This window comes from Phyllobates terribilis, unplaced genomic scaffold (genome assembly GCF_046119375.1).
Source record: "Phyllobates terribilis strain yellow unplaced genomic scaffold, ASM4611937v1 Scaffold_199__1_contigs__length_3552030, whole genome shotgun sequence".
Lineage (NCBI taxonomy): Eukaryota > Metazoa > Chordata > Amphibia > Anura > Dendrobatidae > Phyllobates > Phyllobates terribilis.
In genome coordinates this window covers 796,087-804,555 of record NW_027362959.1, presented here as the reverse complement: position 1 = coordinate 804,555, position 8,469 = coordinate 796,087, and positions in this window count along the sequence as shown.

Sequence of the window (8,469 nt, the reverse complement as noted above, 5' to 3'; positions counted from 1 at the left end):
CATCTTATTGTGTTTCCTTATTGTATTTTAGTGTTGTTGTTTTTACCTTGTTATGTTTTTCTATAATGTGTTTAGTCCCGGAGTACTAAATTTTACTAGGGGGGAATGTGACACCCCAGGGGTCTGGTTGCCACAGTAACGTAATGTTATGTCTGAGAGCAGGTGGGAGGTCCTTTGGTCAGGGATCCTGTGCATGCCACACCTCCTGCCCAGTCTTGGGAGGGGAAGAACTTCCCCTATAAAAACCTGGGGCTGAGGCAGGGTGAGTGAGTAGAAGAAGAGAAGAAGTAGAGACAGCATAGGAAGAAACAGCAGTTACAAGGAGTCAGGGGCTGGCAGCTGCAGAGTTCGCCCTGACTAAGAAGGCTTTTACCGGACCCGGAGTCCGAGGCTGTGGGGACTAATTCCTACCCAGCAGCAGAATCCGTCAGGCAGGGGATTTCAGGTCCTCTGGCCCAGAAGCCCGAAGGCACGGTCACACGCGTGGGACCAGCACCGCCATCGTGGAGCGGAAGCCATTAGAAGGCCCCGAGTCACCGGCCATACGGGTGAGCACCACACGGTACACTCAGGGACGTGGGCTACTTACATCAGCTCCTAGCAAGGTAGCCAGAAGAGTACAGTCAGTTTGGGAGGCCTACAACTCCGCCTGGCCAGGGGAGATCCCATCTGCTCAAGGACTGACCAGGCCCCATCCGCTAGCAAGTACTCCGGGAGGGTCTTTTGTTGTTACCAGTAAAGACCCTGAACTACACCGTACCGTCTCTGAGTGGTTCCTGCTACCCCCATCATCCACGTCGGCTGCCCTGAGGCCATACCCCTCCCGTTGGGGGTTATACTATCACGCTGCACAATCCCACCATCGGCCTCAGCGGTCTGCCCTGCAGCAGCAGCCCCCTGGCTGCACTCAACGGGTGGCGTAGTCATCAACCATTTACTACTAATGGACTGCCGTCTAGTTTGACTCCCTGGGCACGGACCGGGTCACCGCCACGAGACTACAACCCTCCACAGATCCGGCTCCGGGTAAGCTCCCGCATGCGCAGCGCAGCGCGACACAAGCCCAGGGGCGCGTCAACTTTGGCGTAGTCGGCAGGATTTCGTGCCCGCAACCACCGGGTACTGCGTGCCTGAAAAAGAGACTTTTCAAACTTACCAGCGGTGAAGTTTCCCGCCATCCGGCGCCATCTTCGGCCTTCTTCCCGCCATCCGTGGAGTTTTCCCGCCGTTGGACGCCATCTTGAGGACGCCGCGCGGGAAGAAGAGGGGCGTGGACTCCGAAAGCGCGCGAGAACTGAAGCCCCACCTCACGTCCGGACGTTGCGTAAGGTCCTGGAAGGAGCCCAGCAGACGCCGACGTCACAGGAGCGCGACGGAAGGTCCTCAACCCTGACGATCCACTGCGGAGCCGCGGCCTACGGAAGAGGATCATCGCAAGGTAGGCCACGGTCCACTAGGGGGGAGGAAGATGTCGGATACAGAGGAGAGCTTCACTGCCCCAACCCCCGCCAGCGCTACCGCTGCTGCAGTTATGCCCTTCACCATGCCCTATATCCCGGGAGCAGCTTGGCTACCCCAGTACTCAGGGGAGTCACATACCCTGCATGACTTTAGAGAAAAGCTGGATAGCCTCTTCCAGGTGTACCCCCTCACAGAAGAGCAAAAAGTGAGCATCCTGGTGGCCCAACTAACCGGGGCAGCCAAAAGGGAAGTAAAATCCTGGCCACCTGGGAGGAAGACTGTCGCAGGGATACTAACCCGGCTGAAGGACACCTTCGATACCCGCACCTCAGCCGAGATCAAGCTTAGATTCTACGGGTGCAAGCAGCGAGCGCATGAGAGTATAAGGGACTATGCACTAAACCTACAAGAGGCCCTGAGGGCCATAAAGCAGACCGACCCTGATGGGGTGGGAAACGAGGACAGGCTGTTGACTGAACAATTTATAGAGGGTTTATATTGCAATGCCCACCGAACCCAGTTGCGGGCAATGGCCTTACAGGATCCCCATCTGGACTTTGCACAGTTCAAGGATAGAGCTATCCGGGTGCTCCGAGAACCAGCACCGGGTGGCGTTGTGACCCACAGGCGCCCAGCTATCACTTACCACCAGGAGGCGGCGCCCTTGTCGGCAGGGCCTGTGGGAGCTGATGCGCAGGCTTTGGACAATGACCCGGCTCCAGACCTACACCATCAGGTCCAAGAGCTAGTTAAGAGCGTTGCTGCGCTAACCCGAACTGTGCAGTCTTTACAGGTTTCCACCCCAGGGAAGATCCAGCTGGCATCCGGACCGGAGGACATCCCGTGGCGTCGACCAAGGAGGACCCCACCGGCCAGAGGAAGACCCAGTGACCGATACAGCGAGGACGGACGACCCATCTGCCGCCGCTGCAATCAACCCGGACATATGGAAAGGTACTGTTCTTTAAACGGGCACAACCTGGGGTAGAGGGCCAACCCCCAGGAAAAAGATCACCAGGCCCATCGAACTGGCGCGACAGATATGTGGGAGGACGTCCAGTCTTGCCTGTGGTACTGGATGGCATTCCCATGAGTGCCCTACTGGATACCGGGTCACAGGTCACCACCATCCCGTACGTGCTCTTCAAGCAGTACTGGAATGACTCGGATATTACCCGCTACCCTGACGACGACTTGAGTATCATCGCCAGCAATGGCCAGCCCGTGCCACAGATCGGATTTAAAGAGGTGACCCTCAAAATCGGTAGAGTCGAACTGGCCGCACAGGGACTGATCATTGTAGATATTGATAAACATGAGAGTCACCCAAAGATAACTCTAGGAACTAACGTAATTGAAAATTGTCTTGCAGAGGTGATTTTCCTTTTACAGCAGGTTGCCAAGAACGCCAGCTCCGGCGAGCAGCGGGTGCTCCAGAAAGAGATCCGGGCACTGATGCAACGGCAACAAGTGGAACTCTCCGGCGGTGAGATTGGTAGCGTAAGAATGTGTGACCCTTTTCCTATTGCCATGCCCCCAAAAAGTGAAATGATGATTTGGTGCCGGGCAGCTATTGGTCTGAGAGGTAGAGATTACCAGGCAATGGTAGAACCAGTTTACTCAGACAGTAGGCCCACCATTTTGACAGCACGGGGGGTGGTCAATGTACGCCATGGGAGGGTGCCCGTTCGCATAATAAATATCGGGGAGAGGGAAGTGTACCTGCCCCGGTATGCCACGCTAGCCAAATTATATACCACTAATCAAAATTCTATACAATCTGTGGAACCCTTGCCTCCATCTCACCCGGAGGAAGGTAACGGCTCTAAGAAAGACATGGAGGACTGGTGTCAGCAACTACATCTGGGTACTGACTCCACTCCCTCACATCAGAAACAAGGAGTCTATCGGGTGGTTCAAGAGTATGAGAGAGTGTTTAGTAAACACCCGTTAGACTTCGGGCGAGTCAAGGGGGTAGAACACCGCATCCCCACGGGAGATCATCCTCCCATAAAAGAGAGGTATCGACCCGTACCCCCTGCACATTACCAACACGCCAAGGGGATGCTTAGAGACATGAAGGAGGCTGGGGTAATCCGGGATAGCTGTAGCCCCTGGGCAGCCCCACTAGTTTTAGTCAAAAAGAAAGACAACACCATGAGGATGTGTGTAGATTACCGGAAAATCAACCGTATCACACACAAGGATGCGTACCCCTTACCAAGGATAGAGGAGTCATTGGCTGCTTTAAGATCTGCTAACTTCTTCTCTACCTTGGATCTCACTAGCGGGTACTGGCAGGTTCCTGTAGCAGAGGCGGACCGGGAGAAGACCGCATTCACCACCCCGATGGGACTTAGCGAGTTCACCTGCATGCCGTTCGGACTCTGCAACGCCCCAGGAACCTTCCAACGATTAATGGAGTGCTGTCTGGGCCACAGAAACTTCGAGACGGTCCTGTTGTACCTGGACGATGTCATCGTATACTCCAAAACTTATGAGGACCACCTGAAACACCTGGCGGAGGTGTTCGAAGCTCTGGCGAGTTACGGCCTAAAGGTGAAACCCTCCAAGTGTCACCTCCTGAAACCAAAGGTGCAATACCTGGGACACGTGGTGAGCGCTGACGGAGTGGCTCCCGACCCCGATAAGATCACCGCAATTAAGGGATGGCCAAGCCCCTCCAGCGTAAAAGAAGTGCGGCAGTTCCTAGGGTTGGTAGGCTACTACCGAAGGTTTATTCCCGGTTTCACCAAAAAGGCAGCGCCTATGCAGGACCTCCTGATAGGCCAGTCCCGGAAGACCAAGAACCAGAAGCCGCCCTTCAAATGGGAAGAGCTAGAAGAAGAGTCCTTCCGCCAGCTGAAGATGGCCCTCACGGGGGATGAAATCTTGGCGTACCCGGACTATAGCCAGCCCTTCATCCTCTACACCGACGCCAGTAACATCGGGCTAGGAGCCGTACTGTCCCAGATTCAGCAGGGGAGAGAACGAGTAATCTCCTATGCCAGCCGAAAACTGCGACCCACCGAAAGGAACCCCGAGAATTACAGCTCATTTAAGCTAGAGTTCCTGGCCGTGGTATGGGCAGTCACCGAGCGCTTTAGGCATTACCTCGCTTCTTCCCGGTTCACCGTATACACGGATAACAACCCGTTGACACACCTGGACACGGCAAGACTCGGTGCCCTGGAGCAGAGGTGGATGGCCCGTCTGTCCAACTACGAGTTCACAATCAAATACCGGGCAGGACGCTCCAATACTAACGCGGACGCCCTGTCCAGGATGCCCAACCTGCCGGACGAAGGAGAAGATCCGGAGGGACTGGAAGAAGTTGAACTCCCTGCGTTCCACCGTCATGGGACTATTCAGTATTCCCACCGGGTAAGGGGTAAGCAGGCTGCTACGTTGAACCCCTTACCCCACTACAACTGGGCGGAAACGCAAGACAGCGACCCTGCCGTCCGACTGGTGAAGGAGATGCTGACTCGGCCGGAGGCTCGCCTTGAACCAGACGCTCCGGAGGAAGCCAAACAACTATGGGCGGAGAAGAGTCGACTATTCCTTTACAAGGGGAAGTTGTGCCGCAGAATGGTCAACTCCCGGACGCATGAACTACTCTGGCAAGTAGTGGTGCCCCGAAGAGACGCAGCCATGGTGATGGAGGCATACCACGACGGAGCTGGACACTTCGGGTGGAAAAAGCTGGAGTTCCTGCTGCGCGAGCGGTTCCACTGGGTAGGCATGAGGGGAACCATCGAGAAGTGGTGCAGAGACTGTGGCCCGTGCAATCTGAGAAGGAAGGACCGGGCCAGCCAGAAGACTCCCCTGCAGTCCATCGTCACCCGGCAACCATTGGAACTGGTAGCCTTGGATCATGTAAAACTGACCCCAAGCAGAAGTGGCTACGTCTACGCGTTAACCATCGTGGATCATTACTCCCGGTTCTTGGTTGTCGTCCCCGTCAAGGACTTAACGGCTCAAACAGCAGCTAGAGCCTTCCAGCAGCACTTCTGCCGTCCACACGGGTACCCAGACCAAGTGCTGACGGACCAGGGACCTGCCTTTGAAGCGGAGGTCTTCCAGGAATTCTGCAATCTGTATGGCTGCCGGAAGATAAGGACGACACCCTACCATCCGCAAACTAATGGACTTTGTGAAAAAATGAACCAGGTGGTAATGGATCTTCTAAAAACATTGCCCCTGGAAGAACGCAGTCTGTGGCCTGAGAAGTTGCCCGATCTGGTGGACCTATACAACCACATCCCGGTAGGTTCCACCAACTGTACCCCGGCTTACCTAATGAGGGCAAGACCTGGTAAGTTACCTGTTGACCTGGAAATGGGAGTCCTGACACCCGAGGACACTTCACCAGAAACAGACTGGGACACAGAGAGGCAGCAGCAGTACCGGAGAGTACAAGAGAGCGTGGAGCGAAGTCTCTGTCAGGCTAGGGAAAGACAAGAGAAGACATACAACCAGTATGCTCCCGCTGTTCCCCTGGTACCCGGAGAGCAGGTCTTGAAGAGGAAGAGACGGCTCCACAAGTTGGACGACCAGTGGGAGAAGGACCCGTACACCGTACTGCCCTCAAGCCACGAAAACCCGAAGGTCTGTACCATCAGTAAAGACGGAGGGGAAACCACAGCCATTGTATCCCGGGACCACCTGAAGAAGTGTCCCGAACAACTGAGGAACCCTGAAGAGGAACAAGAAGACCATCGACCCGTAGAGGAAAGGGAAGATATGGTTAGTACCGTGCTCGGGGACTTCCCTCGGTCTTGGACTCAAGTCAATGGTGCAGTTGTGGTACCCGTACTCACCTTCCTCCAACCATCATCCCAAGAACCTACGGAGCAACGGGTAGAGCTGGAAGAACAGCCGGTCCAGGAGGCAGAAGACTCCACACAAGCAGAACAGGAGAATCAACCCTCTGCTTATAGTGAGCCTGCCGTACCCCTAGTGAGACAAAGAGCCGGTAGACAGCTGCCCAGTTTACCCTTGACAGCTCCTACACCCTGTAGTTCAGGGCCAGACAGTCAGCTCCGTAGGTCCACTAGGGCCACTAGAGGCCAGTTACCCGCACGTTGGAGGATCTAAATGTTTAAGCTATTTTGTATGTTTACCTGTCTATAGTTGCTTGTGTGTAATTTTGTGTTTCTAGTTGTTTTTAGGAATCCTTGGTGGATTTACCGGGAATCCTTGTACATAGTTGGAGCGTAACCCAGGATGGACTAAAGACTGTCAAGGACTCGGGGTAGAACAGACCCCTACCTGGTTACGTCTCCCTGTTTCGGTGAAATGGACACCTTTGCTTTTCTTCAAAGACTGCACCCGGTTGCGGATACGCCGTGACCATCTTATTGTGTTTCCTTATTGTATTTTAGTGTTGTTGTTTTTACCTTGTTATGTTTTTCTATAATGTGTTTAGTCCCGGAGTACTAAATTTTACTAGGGGGGAATGTGACACCCCAGGGGTCTGGTTGCCACAGTAACGTAATGTTATGTCTGAGAGCAGGTGGGAGGTCCTTTGGTCAGGGATCCTGTGCATGCCACACCTCCTGCCCAGTCTTGGGAGGGGAAGAACTTCCCCTATAAAAACCTGGGGCTGAGGCAGGGTGAGTGAGTAGAAGAAGAGAAGAAGTAGAGACAGCATAGGAAGAAACAGCAGTTACAAGGAGTCAGGGGCTGGCAGCTGCAGAGTTCGCCCTGACTAAGAAGGCTTTTACCGGACCCGGAGTCCGAGGCTGTGGGGACTAATTCCTACCCAGCAGCAGAATCCGTCAGGCAGGGGATTTCAGGTCCTCTGGCCCAGAAGCCCGAAGGCACGGTCACACGCGTGGGACCAGCACCGCCATCGTGGAGCGGAAGCCATTAGAAGGCCCCGAGTCACCGGCCATACGGGTGAGCACCACACGGTACACTCAGGGACGTGGGCTACTTACATCAGCTCCTAGCAAGGTAGCCAGAAGAGTACAGTCAGTTTGGGAGGCCTACAACTCCGCCTGGCCAGGGGAGATCCCATCTGCTCAAGGACTGACCAGGCCCCATCCGCTAGCAAGTACTCCGGGAGGGTCTTTTGTTGTTACCAGTAAAGACCCTGAACTACACCGTACCGTCTCTGAGTGGTTCCTGCTACCCCCATCATCCACGTCGGCTGCCGAGGCCATACCCCTCCCGTTGGGGGTTATACTATCACGCTGCACAATCCCACCATCGGCCTCAGCGGTCTGCCCTGCAGCAGCAGCCCCCTGGCTGCACTCAACGGGTGGCGTAGTCATCAACCATTTACTACTAATGGACTGCCGTCTAGTTTGACTCCCTGGGCACGGACCGGGTCACCGCCACGAGACTACAACCCTCCACAGATCCGGCTCCGGGTAAGCTCCCGCATGCGCAGCGCAGCGCGACACAAGCCCAGGGGCGCGTCAACTTTGGCGTAGTCGGCAGGATTTCGTGCCCGCAACCACCGGGTACTGCGTGCCTGAAAAAGAGACTTTTCAAACTTACCAGCGGTGAAGTTTCCCGCCATCCGGCGCCATCTTCGGCCTTCTTCCCGCCATCCGTGGAGTTTTCCCGCCGTTGGACGCCATCTTGAGGACGCCGCGCGGGAAGAAGAGGGGCGTGGACTCCGAAAGCGCGCGAGAACTGAAGCCCCACCTCACGTCCGGACGTTGCGTAAGGTCCTGGAAGGAGCCCAGCAGACGCCGACGTCACAGGAGCGCGACGGAAGGTCCTCAACCCTGACGATCCACTGCGGAGCCGCGGCCTACGGAAGAGGATCATCGCAAGGTAGGCCACGGTCCACTAGGGGGGAGGAAGATGTCGGATACAGAGGAGAGCTTCACTGCCCCAACCCCCGCCAGCGCTACCGCTGCTGCAGTTATGCCCTTCACCATGCCCTATATCCCGGGAGCAGCTTGGCTACCCCAGTACTCAGGGGAGTCACATACCCTGCATGACTTTAGAGAAAAGCTGGATAGCCTCTTCCAGGTGTACCCCCTCACA